Source organism: Carcharodon carcharias, chromosome 30 (assembly GCF_017639515.1).
Source record: "Carcharodon carcharias isolate sCarCar2 chromosome 30, sCarCar2.pri, whole genome shotgun sequence".
Taxonomy (NCBI): domain Eukaryota; kingdom Metazoa; phylum Chordata; class Chondrichthyes; order Lamniformes; family Lamnidae; genus Carcharodon; species Carcharodon carcharias.
Genome location: NC_054496.1, coordinates 16,908,006 through 16,919,486, shown reverse-complemented (window position 1 = coordinate 16,919,486; position 11,481 = coordinate 16,908,006). Strand labels below are relative to the sequence as shown.

Genomic DNA, 11,481 nt, shown 5'->3' with positions numbered 1-11,481 from the left:
ATTGATACAGAAATACAAGCAGGGCATGGATTTCCCTTGTAATTTCCCTACACTGAGACAGACCCTTGTGGTGCCTCTTCTCAAAGGATAAGTATATTGAACAAATCATCCCATGGGCAGTTCACAAAGCCTTCCCAATCAGCTCACTATTTTATCTTTCTTTTCCCCCTTTACATAGACTGTTCCTGGAACGCTGTTCCATGGGTGCTGGCAGCCCTCTGGTACTTCATCCAAGCATAAGATTTTGAGATGTTAGTTGCCTCTTCAACCATGGGGTCCATCACAGCTGATCTCGATCCTAACCTCATCCAATTTCCTTGCTGCTTTGATCTGCGCTTACACAGGTCTGTCTGTCTCTTATTCAGGGCATGGATACTGATTAGAGATGAGTTCTCAAAAGGGATAGTGAATAAAACAGCCATAATTCTTTCTGTTTGAGAAGGACCAGTCAGAAACTTTGAATTTGAGTCCTCAGATTTCTGGTTTTGTTTTCTATATGGTAAAGAAAGACTTGTATTTATCTAGCACATTTCAGCCAATGAAGTACTTTTCCAATGTAGAATGTGAGGAATGCAGCAGCCAATTTGCATACAGCAAGCTCCCACAAACAGCAATGAGATAATCAGATAACTTTAACCAGGGATAACTCTCACAGCTCTTCTTCAGATAGTGACGTGGAATCTCACCTGCAGGATGGCACCTCAGACAGTACAGTTCTCCTGCATGTGTTGGCCTAGTTAAGTCACTGGAGTGGGACTTAAACCCACAACCTTTTGACTCAGGCCAGAGTGCTACCTACCGAGTCAGTAGTTGGTAAATGGAAAATAGTATTTAGAAGCAAAGCATTTATTCACAGTCTCCCTTTCATTAGATGTTCTGCTGGTGTGGATTGAGTGGCATTAAAGAAGGTCACAGCTCACACCTTCCAGGAGAAAGTAACAAGGAGTTTTTTCAATTGATGTAATTAAATATAATTGTGATCCTAATTTTAACATGGCATTAAATTATCTTCCATAGAATAAATTGCTTCCATGATTTTCTAATCTCCCAGAGAGGTGGACTGTGCTGTAGTTGTGAACAATGACTCATCAACACTGGCTGTTTAACCCAACAATACATTTGATTACCAACTGACACATTTTAAGCCTTTTAATGCTGAGGTATTGCTATTCAGGATAAGGGGCGCTTGTCTCCTAGAAGTAGTGAGACAGCACTTCCATGTATTCACGAGCTGTGCTGTAGCATGATTAAAACGCAGTATTTTCCTGCACACACATCTATTGAAGCGTCAGGCACAAAGCGAAAGTGTGCAGTTGCTATCTGCAGCACGAGGCAGTTTAAATTAGTTGTTCAATGGCACTCTCACACCACCAGGTGGTGGTTTCAAGTAGTGACGTTAGAAACCTGGAAACTCATAACCTGATAGAATCACAGGACAGTAGAGCACAGAAGGGTTGAGTCCAGGATCTTACTTTGTAGGTTGAACCACTCACTAGCTAAAGCCTCAGGGGAGCCTTAGCTTCATCTTTTTAGCCCTGCATGGATTTAACTGAAAGAAAATACAGCTTCATTAGAGGATTTTTCTGCAGAGTATTGTTCAGTCAGATATATTATCAAGATCTTAAATGCCTCATCCGTCCCCTCTTGTTTCGGTTTTGCTGAGTGGCTTGCCTGTAATCTTTTTACTTTGCTGCCATCATGATGGAATATGATCTGTATGCAAGCAACAAAGTGACTGTCAGTTGGCAAATGAGACACAGTAATTCATTCTCATTACTCTCCTCGTCCTTGAATCAGCACAGGAGGTTGGGACTGAAATAGAAAAGCACAGGATCATTTTCCCCAGTCAGCAGGTACGCTTCACTAAGGTCTGTTCAAATTGTCATTTGGTAGTACAGAACTTGAGTATTGCTGAAACATTTTTGTCACAGCTTTTCATCTTGCACTCATCAGGACAATTGTAAGAATACCAACAACAGGGGATGCAACACTTTTATACTGTATGAGAAAAGAGTGCTAATTGGTTACGGAGTTGGCATGGAAAATGCACCAGTTCATGGTGACTGACAGTTAACTGCCAAGCATTGTTTGAAATTTAAACCAGGCAGCTTGACTCTGATTGGTCAAGGCATTGTCCTGAGGAATGAACCAGTGAATGGCTATCACTTATTTTGTATAGCTGAAACAGGCGCAATGTGTGTACATGTTCTTTGTCTGCAAAGAACAGGACTTTGTGTATTAATATACGTAGCTTATAGTACACTGTCACTTGTTTCTTTATTGTACTTTCGCAGAGTACTGATCCTTGTTCTGCTATTAACATTCTACTATCTGACATTTTATGCCACTATCAGCACCTTCTTTAGTCTTTATCACGACAATTAACACTATCTTTGTCTTGTGTCCATGACATTTTTGTTTTTCCAGCATTTCTTGTTATGTCAAATTTCCAGCATCTGCAGTATTTAGCTTTCATCATTTGTTAAATAATCTGAAATGTGCTAAAAATTACTAATCCGCACTCTTCTCATACAGTATAAAGTTGTTGCTTCCGCTGACGTTGGTATTCTTGCAAGACTGATAAGTGCAAGACAAAAGGCTTCAACAAAACGTCTTTTTGTCCCTGCTCATCTTGTTATCCGTCATCAAACATCCCCCACTATTGGTTTCCATAGGGTGTGAAGTGACTCCAGAGCACTGCATGCAGCTCTGGCCTTTGATTGATTGAGCCCCTTTAAAAGATAATTAAATTGTTTTGCTTTTTAAGCTCTTGTTAACGTAGCTTCTAGAAACTATCATTCAATTAACTGTTTTATTGTAAAAGCCCTGAAAAGATGGTTGAAGTCTGTCCGTCTTGTTTTTTGTTATTGGCATCAGAGTAACAGCATTGCAGCTCTTAAGATCTTGCATTTTTGAGCGGTCATTGACGCAGCCTGAGTCTAAGCGACTTTCAAGTGAATTCAGAGGCTAGATCTTCGAAAGTTTAGAATTGAAATGCCTCACAAGGGAGACACTTTTATTGAGCTTTCATGACTCTCAGTGGCCATTGATGTCAAGTGGTTTGCTGAGAAAGCCATGGAATTTGTCTTAGTTGCATATGCCATCAAATGGGCAGTGTGGTATATTTGATCACAGTTTGCCTGTTAATTTGTAATGTTATAAAGTATAAGATAGATATTGTGAGTTGTTTAAAACTTTACTATACAAAGTCAAAAGTATATATTTGTTTAAAACCATGGAATCTTGTGACTTTATTCTCCTAGTGGGTAACTGGGATTTCAAACAAAAAGTAGAGTGATTTGCAACAATTAACCAAGTATAGGTCACAGGCCACCTTCCATGCTGTGTCATTCTATGATTATGTCACTTGTCTAAAGGTCCTATTTGTCCCCCAAGTAACCTAACAAAGATGACCATCTTTTACAATTTCCCATAAGGAGACAGGCACCTGCTCCTAACGACACCATTGATGCAAAAAAAATCCAGTATGTTCTATTTCAAATAACCAGGCAGTGAAGAACAGAACTGGAACCAATCTTTACACACAAGATTTTATTTACGTGAAGACATATTGCAAACCTGCACCTCCAAACCTATTCTAACTAAGGACGCAATCCAGGAGCAGCAAAAAGAGCCACTTATTCATACAAATGTGTTACTAGGCTGATAGCACTTAACTAACCAACCAAGGTAATTGCGGATGGAAACCCAAAAAAGGACAGGACCAGTCTGCTCCACTGGAAAGGATGTCATAAGCTGTGGTCCCAAATCACAGGTCAGACATAGTATAAGTACATGAAGGCTGGAAGTATGTTGGCAAACACTGGTGCTGATGCTGGTAAGCTGCCAGTAACAGATTGGCTCAGTGCTAGTACTATTACCAGAATCAGAAAATTGTTCGCTCAAGTTGCACGACAGAGACCTCTGCATGTAACCTAGGCATACATTTCAGTGCAGGAGTGAGGGAGTGCTACCTTGTTGGAGGAGCCCTCATTCAAGACCTTACAATGTGGCCTCATCTATTCTATTAAGTAGATATAATAGAAATCCCAGTCCTACACAATGGAGAGAAGTCCTTCTGTTGTCCTGGCCAACAATTATGGCTCAAATAATATTACTTTTAAAACTGTTATTGAAGTTTTTTAGTCATCTGTTGTGGACCTTCCTGTATGCAAGATAGCTGCCACGTTCCCCATGTACTTCAAAAGGTACTTAATTGGCTGGCAAACATTTGGGATGACTTGAGGTTCTGAAATGAAAACTCTCTTAACTGGATACAAAGCTTCTGAATCCAAGTGTCACCGTATCAGTTGACAGACCTATAAATGCAAGCCATTGTTCATCAAAATATGCATGTGATTTTACATTGGGATATTACATTTTCAATTGTGCTACTGCTTTAGTTATGTAAAATAAAGGTATGTGTACGTTTTCAGGTTTATGCACTAGATAGATTGCCCAGTTTTCGCAATTTCCTTTCCTGTTTTCCTCCAAATTCCACACATTTCCCCCCGCCTGATCCCTTCAACCCCATTTCTCAGCTCTACACACACAGCCCCAGTCCACAATTCAATCTACATTTCCTTCACCTTGCCCATTCTACCCAATTCTTCTCTACCACATATTTGATGTAGAGCTCCTGAAACTCGAATGAAAAGACTATTTGGTTTGTCTCTTGCTTTTGGCACATAAACGTGGATCACATTGAAGTTTTTGCATTGAAGATATAAGGCTTGGCTATAGTTTACTACATTTACCTTCTCCCTCTGCAACAAATTTGCTTCACTCGTTCCCTTTAGGAATGTTTTAATCTGACAATCTTAATCCTGAAACATAATTTTTTTAAAATCATGCTTCACTTTCTGAATTTTTGAAGTTGCACATCATCAAGTTTTAATATCAAGGTGTCTGTCAAGGATAAAGGAGAACAGACAATTTTAGAATTAGGTATGTATCCCCAATAACACCCCTTAGCATTCATTCCTCCGTGTGTATCTTCCTCTTTCCTCCCCTCCTTCATCAGCCTCTTGACGTTATTCCACTATTGCCACCTCTATTGCTCTTTCGCCCTCCTCAAATCACCGCTTTGCCCCTCACCTCCTTTCTCTGCTCCTTCTGACACCACCCCCTTCCAGCCCTCTTCCACTGGCCACAATCTCTCCTCCCTCTCTGCCTCTACCCCCTCCCCATCTCTAAACCCCTAACTGCCTCTCCCCTCCTCTGACTCTCTCTCTCCCCCCTCCCCTCCTCTCTGCCTCTCCACCCTTTCCCCTCCTCTCCTTTCTGCCTCTCTACCAACCTCCTCTCTGCCTCCCTGTCCCCACTACACCGCCCCCTCATCCTCCCCCGCCCTCTCTCCGCACCGCCCTGGCTCCCCCTCACTCACCCCGCCCTCCCTCCCTCCCCCTCACTCGCCCCGCCCTCCCTCCCTCCCCCTCACTCGCCCCGCCCTCCCTCCCTCCCCCTCACTCGCCACGCCCTCCCTCCCTCCCCCTCACTCGCCCCGCCCTCCCTCCCTCCCCCTCACTCGCCCCGCCCTCCCTCCCTCCCCCTCACTCGCCCCGCCCTCCCTCCCCCTCCCTCACTCGCCCCGCCCTCCCTCCCCCTCCCTCACTCGCCCCGCCCTCCCTCCCCCTCTCTCTCTCTCGCGCCCCGCCCTCCCTCCCCCTCTCTCTCGCGCCCCGCCCTCCCTCCCCCTCTCTCTCGCGCCCCGCCCTCCCTCCCCCTCTCTCTCGCGCCCCGCCCTCCCTCCCCCTCTCTCTCGCGCCCCGCCCTCCCTCCCCCTCTCTCTCTCTCTCGCGCCCCGCCCTCCCTCCCCCTCTCTCTCTCTCTCGCGCCCCGCCCTCCCTCCCCCTCTCTCTCTCTCGCGCCCCGCCCTCCCTCCCCCTCTCTCTCTCTCGCGCCCCGCCCTCCCTCCCCCTCTCTCTCTCTCTCGCGCCCCGCCCTCCCTCCCCCTCTCTCTCTCTCTCGCGCCCCGCCCTCCCTCCCCCTCTCTCTCTCTCTCGCGCCCCGCCCTCCCTCCCCCCTCTCTCTCTCTCGCGCCCCGCCCTCCCTCCCCCTCTCTCTCTCTCTCGCGCCCCGCCCTCCCTCCCCCTCTCTCTCTCTCTCGCGCCCCGCCCTCCCTCCCCCTCTCTCTCTCTCTCTCGCGCCCCGCCCTCCCTCCCCCTCTCTCTCTCTCTCGCGCCCCGCCCTCCCTCCCCCTCTCTCTCTCTCTCGCGCCCCGCCCTCCCTCCCCCTCTCTCTCTCTCGCGCCCCGCCCTCCCTCCCCCTCTCTCTCTCTCGCGCCCCGCCCTCCCTCCCCCTCTCTCTCTCTCGCGCCCCGCCCTCCCTCCCCCTCTCTCTCTCTCGCGCCCCGCCCTCCCTCCCCCTCTCTCTCTCTCTCGCGCCCCGCCCTCCCTCCCCCTCTCTCTCTCTCTCGCGCCCCGCCCTCCCTCCCCCTCGCTCTCTCTCTCGCGCCCCGCCCTCCCTCCCCCTCTCTCTCTCTCGCGCCCCGCCCTCCCTCCCCCTCTCTCTCTCTCTCGCGCCCCGCCCTCCCTCCCCCTCTCTCTCTCTCTCGCGCCCCGCCCTCCCTCCCCCTCTCTCTCTCTCTCGCGCCCCGCCCTCCCTCCCCCTCTCTCTCTCTCTCTCGCGCCCCGCCCTCCCTCCCCCTCTCTCTCTCTCTCGCGCCCCGCCCTCCCTCCCCCTCTCTCTCTCTCGCGCCCCGCCCGCCCTCCCCCTCTCTCTCTCTCGCGCCCCGCCCGCCCTCCCCCTCTCTCTCTCTCTCGCGCCCCGCCCTCCCTCCCCCTCTCTCTCTCTCTCGCGCCCCGCCCTCCCTCCCCCTCTCTCTCTCTCTCGCGCCCCGCCCTCCCTCCCCCTCTCTCTCTCTCTCGCGCCCCGCCCTCCCTCCCCCTCTCTCTCTCTCGCGCCCCGCCCTCCCTCCCCCTCTCTCTCTCTCGCGCCCCGCCCTCCCTCCCCCTCTCTCTCTCTCGCGCCCCGCCCTCCCTCCCCCTCTCTCTCTCTCGCGCCCCGCCCTCCCTCCCCCTCTCTCTCTCTCGCGCCCCGCCCTCCCTCCCCCCTCTCTCTCTCTCTCGCGCCCCGCCCTCCCTCCCCCTCTCTCTCTCTCTCGCGCCCCGCCCTCCCTCCCCCTCTCTCTCTCTCTCGCGCCCCGCCCTCCCTCCCCCTCTCTCTCTCTCTCGCGCCCCGCCCTCCCTCCCCCTCTCTCTCTCTCTCGCGCCCCGCCCTCCCTCCCCCTCTCTCTCTCTCTCGCGCCCCGCCCTCCCTCCCCCTCTCTCTCTCTCTCTCGCGCCCCGCCCTCCCTCCCCCTCTCTCTCTCTCTCGCGCCCCGCCCTCCCTCCCCCTCTCTCTCTCTCTCGCGCCCCGCCCTCCCTCCCCCTCTCTCTCTCTCTCGCGCCCCGCCCTCCCTCCCCCTCTCTCTCTCTCTCGCGCCCCGCCCTCCCTCCCCCTCTCTCTCTCTCTCGCGCCCCGCCCTCCCTCCCCCTCTCTCTCTCTCTCGCGCCCCGCCCTCCCTCCCCCTCTCTCTCTCTCTCGCGCCCCGCCCTCCCTCCCCCTCTCTCTCTCTCTCGCGCCCCGCCCTCCCTCCCCCTCTCTCTCTCTCGCGCCCCGCCCTCCCTCCCCCTCTCTCTCTCTCGCGCCCCGCCCTCCCTCCCCCTCTCTCTCTCTCGCGCCCCGCCCTCCCTCCCCCTCTCTCTCTCTCGCGCCCCGCCCTCCCTCCCCCTCTCTCTCTCTCTCGCGCCCCGCCCTCCCTCCCCCTCGCTCTCTCTCTCGCGCCCCGCCCTCCCTCCCCCTCGCTCTCTCTCTCGCGCCCCGCCCTCCCTCCCCCTCGCTCTCTCTCTCGCGCCCCGCCCTCCCTCCCCCTCTCTCTCTCTCTCTCGCGCCCCGCCCTCCCTCCCCCTCTCTCTCTCTCTCGCGCCCCGCCCTCCCTCCCCCTCTCTCTCTCTCTCGCGCCCCGCCCTCCCTCCCCCTCTCTCTCTCTCTCGCGCCCCGCCCTCCCTCCCCCTCTCTCTCTCTCTCGCGCCCCGCCCTCCCTCCCCCTCTCTCTCTCTCTCGCGCCCCGCCCTCCCTCCCCCTCTCTCTCTCTCTCGCGCCCCGCCCTCCCTCCCCCTCTCTCTCTCTCTCGCGCCCCGCCCTCCCTCCCCCTCTCTCTCTCTCTCGCGCCCCGCCCTCCCTCCCCCTCTCTCTCTCTCTCGCGCCCCGCCCTCCCTCCCCCTCTCTCTCTCTCTCGCGCCCCGCCCTCCCTCCCCCTCTCTCTCTCTCTCGCGCCCCGCCCTCCCTCCCCCTCTCTCTCTCTCTCTCGCGCCCCGCCCTCCCTCCCCCTCTCTCTCTCTCTCTCGCGCCCCGCCCTCCCTCCCCCTCTCTCTCTCTCTCGCGCCCCGCCCTCCCTCCCCCTCTCTCTCTCTCTCGCGCCCCGCCCTCCCTCCCCCTCTCTCTCTCTCTCGCGCCCCGCCCTCCCTCCCCCTCTCTCTCTCTCTCGCGCCCCGCCCTCCCTCCCCCTCTCTCTCTCTCGCGCCCCGCCCTCCCTCCCTCCCCCTCTCTCTCTCTCTCGCGCCCCGCCCTCCCTCCCCCTCTCTCTCTCTCTCGCGCCCCGCCCTCCCTCCCCCTCTCTCTCTCTCGCGCCCCGCCCTCCCTCCCCCTCTCTCTCTCTCTCGCGCCCCGCCCTCCCTCCCCCTCGCTCTCTCTCTCGCGCCCCGCCCTCCCTCCCCCTCGCTCTCTCTCTCGCGCCCCGCCCTCCCTCCCCCCCTCTCTCTCTCTCTCGCGCCCCGCCCTCCCTCCCCCTCTCTCTCTCTCTCGCGCCCCGCCCTCCCTCCCCCTCTCTCTCTCTCTCGCGCCCCGCCCTCCCTCCCCCTCTCTCTCTCTCTCGCGCCCCGCCCTCCCTCCCCCTCTCTCTCTCTCTCGCGCCCCGCCCTCCCTCCCCCTCTCTCTCTCTCGCGCCCCGCCCTCCCTCCCCCTCTCTCTCTCTCTCGCGCCCCGCCCTCCCTCCCCCTCTCTCTCTCTCTCGCGCCCCGCCCTCCCTCCCCCTCTCTCTCTCTCGCGCCCCGCCCTCCCTCCCCCTCTCTCTCTCTCGCGCCCCGCCCTCCCCCTCTCTCTCTCTCTCGCGCCCCGCCCTCCCCCTCTCTCTCTCTCTCGCGCCCCGCCCTCCCTCCCCCTCTCTCTCTCTCTCGCGCCCCGCCCTCCCTCCCCCTCTCTCTCTCTCTCGCGCCCCGCCCTCCCTCCCCCTCTCTCTCTCTCTCTCGCGCCCCGCCCTCCCTCCCCCTCTCTCTCTCTCTCGCGCCCCGCCCTCCCTCCCCCTCTCTCTCTCTCTCGCGCCCCGCCCTCCCTCCCCCTCTCTCTCTCTCTCGCGCCCCGCCCTCCCTCCCCCTCTCTCTCTCTCTCTCGCGCCCCGCCCTCCCTCCCCCTCTCTCTCTCTCTCGCGCCCCGCCCTCCCTCCCCCTCTCTCTCTCTCTCGCGCCCCGCCCTCCCTCCCCCTCTCTCTCTCTCTCGCGCCCCGCCCTCCCTCCCCCTCTCTCTCTCTCTCGCGCCCCGCCCTCCCTCCCCCTCTCTCTCTCTCTCGCGCCCCGCCCTCCCTCCCCCTCTCTCTCTCTCTCGCGCCCCGCCCTCCCTCCCCCTCTCTCTCTCTCTCTCCCGCCCCGCCCTCCCTCCCCCTCTCTCTCTCTCTCTCCCGCCCCGCCCTCCCTCCCCCTCTCTCTCTCTCTCTCCCGCCCCGCCCTCCCTCCCCCTCTCTCTCTCCCGCCCCGCCCTCCCTCCCCCTCTCTCTCTCCCGCCCCGCCCTCCCTCCCCCTCTCTCTCTCCCGCCCCGCCCTCCCTCCCCCTCTCTCTCTCCCGCCCCGCCCTCCCTCCCCCTCTCTCTCTCCCACACCACCCTCCCCCTCTCTCTCTCTCTCCCGCCCCGCCCTCCCTCCCTCTCTCTCTCTCTCCCGCCCCGCCCTCCCTCCCTCTCTCTCTCTCTCCCGCCCCGCCCTCCCTCCCTCTCTCGCTCTCTCCCCCGTCTCTCGCTCTCTCCCCCGTCTCTCGCTCTCTCCCCCGTCTCTCGCTCTCTCCCCCGTCTCTCGCTCTCTCCCCCGTCTCTCGCTCTCTCCCCCGTCTCTCGCTCTCTCCCCCGTCTCTCGCTCTCTCCCCCCCTCCCTTCCCCCGTCTCTCTCTCCCCCCACCAGCCCCGTCTGTCTCTCTCTCTCCCCCCACCAGCCCCGTCTGTCTGTCTCTCTCCCCCCACCAGCCCCGTCTGTCTCTCTCTCTCTCCCCCACCAGCCCCGTCTGTCTCTCTCTCTCCCCCCACCAGCCCCGTCTGTCTCTCTCTCTCCCCCCACCAGCCCCGTCTGTCTCTCTCTCTCCCCCCACCAGCCCCGTCTGTCTCTCTCTCTCCCCCCACCAGCCCCGTCTGTCTCTCTCTCTCTCTCCCACCCCCATCTGTCTCTCTCTCTCTCTCTCTCTCTCCTACCCCCGTCTGTCTCTCTCTCTCTCTCTCTCCCCCCCCCCCGTCTGTCTCTCTCTCTCTCTCCCCCCCGTCTGTGTCTGTCTCTCTCTCTCTCCCCTCCCGTCTGTGTCTGTCTCTCCCCCGGTCTGTGTCTGTCTCTCCCCCGGTCTGTGTCTGTCTCTCCCCCGGTCTGTGTCTGTCTCTCCCCCGGTCTGTGTCTGTCTCTCCCCCGGTCTGTGTCTGTCTCTCCCCCGGTCTGTGTCTGTCTCTCCCCCCGTCTGTGTCTGTCTCTCCCCCCGTCTGTGTCTGTCTCTCCCCCCGTCTGTGTCTGTCTCTCCCCCCGTCTGTGTCTGTCTCTCCCCCCGTCTGTGTCTGTCTCTCCCCCCGTCTGTGTCTGTCTCTCCCCCCGTCTGTGTCTGTCTCTCCCCCCGTCTGTGTCTGTCTCTCCCCCCGTCTGTGTCTGTCTCTCCCCCAGTCTGTGTCTGTCTCTCCCCCAGTCTGTGTCTGTCTCTCCCCCAGTCTGTGTCTGTCTCTCCCCCCGTCTGTGTCTGTCTCTCCCCCCGTCTGTGTCTGTCTCTCTCCCCCGTCTGTGTCTGTCTCTCTCCCCCTTCTGTGTCTGTCTCTCTCCCCCGTCTGTGTCTGTCTCTCTCCCCCGTCTGTGTCTGTCTCTCTCCCCCGTCTGTGTCTGTCTCTCTCTCCCTCCCCCCGTCTGTGTCTGTCTCTCTCTCCCTCCCCCCGTCTGTGTCTGTCTCTTTCTCCCTCCCCCCCGCCGTCTGTCTGTCTGTCTCTCTCCCCCGTCTGTCTGTCTGTCTCTCTCCCCCGTCTGTCTGTCTGTCTCTCTCCCCCGTCTGTCTGTCTGTCTGTCTCTCTCCCCGTCTCTCTCTCTCTCTCCCCATCTCTCTCTCTCTCTCTCCCCGTCTGATTGTCTCTCTCTCCCCTGTCTGATTGTCTCTCTCTCCCCCTGTCTGTCTGTCTCTCTCTCTCCCCCCGTCTGTCTGTCTCTCTCTCTCCCCCCGTCTGTCTGTCTCTCTCTCTCCCCCCGTCTGTCTGTCTCTCTCTCTCCCCCCGTCTGT

The 11,481-nt window shown here is 57.6% G+C and overlaps 1 protein-coding gene across 3 annotated transcripts in view; it reads left to right on the top strand.

The window, feature by feature from the left end:
- The first annotated feature begins 40 nt into the window (after positions 1-40).
- smarca4a (SWI/SNF related, matrix associated, actin dependent regulator of chromatin, subfamily a, member 4a) overlaps positions 41-11,481 on the top strand; it is a 120,356-nt gene continuing 108,915 nt past the window's right edge. For all 3 annotated transcript variants that reach the window (XM_041177107.1, XM_041177108.1, XM_041177106.1), the window contains exon 1: positions 41-344. The gene's annotated coding sequence lies outside the window, so the exon portion shown is untranslated. The remainder of the gene's footprint in view (positions 345-11,481) is intronic.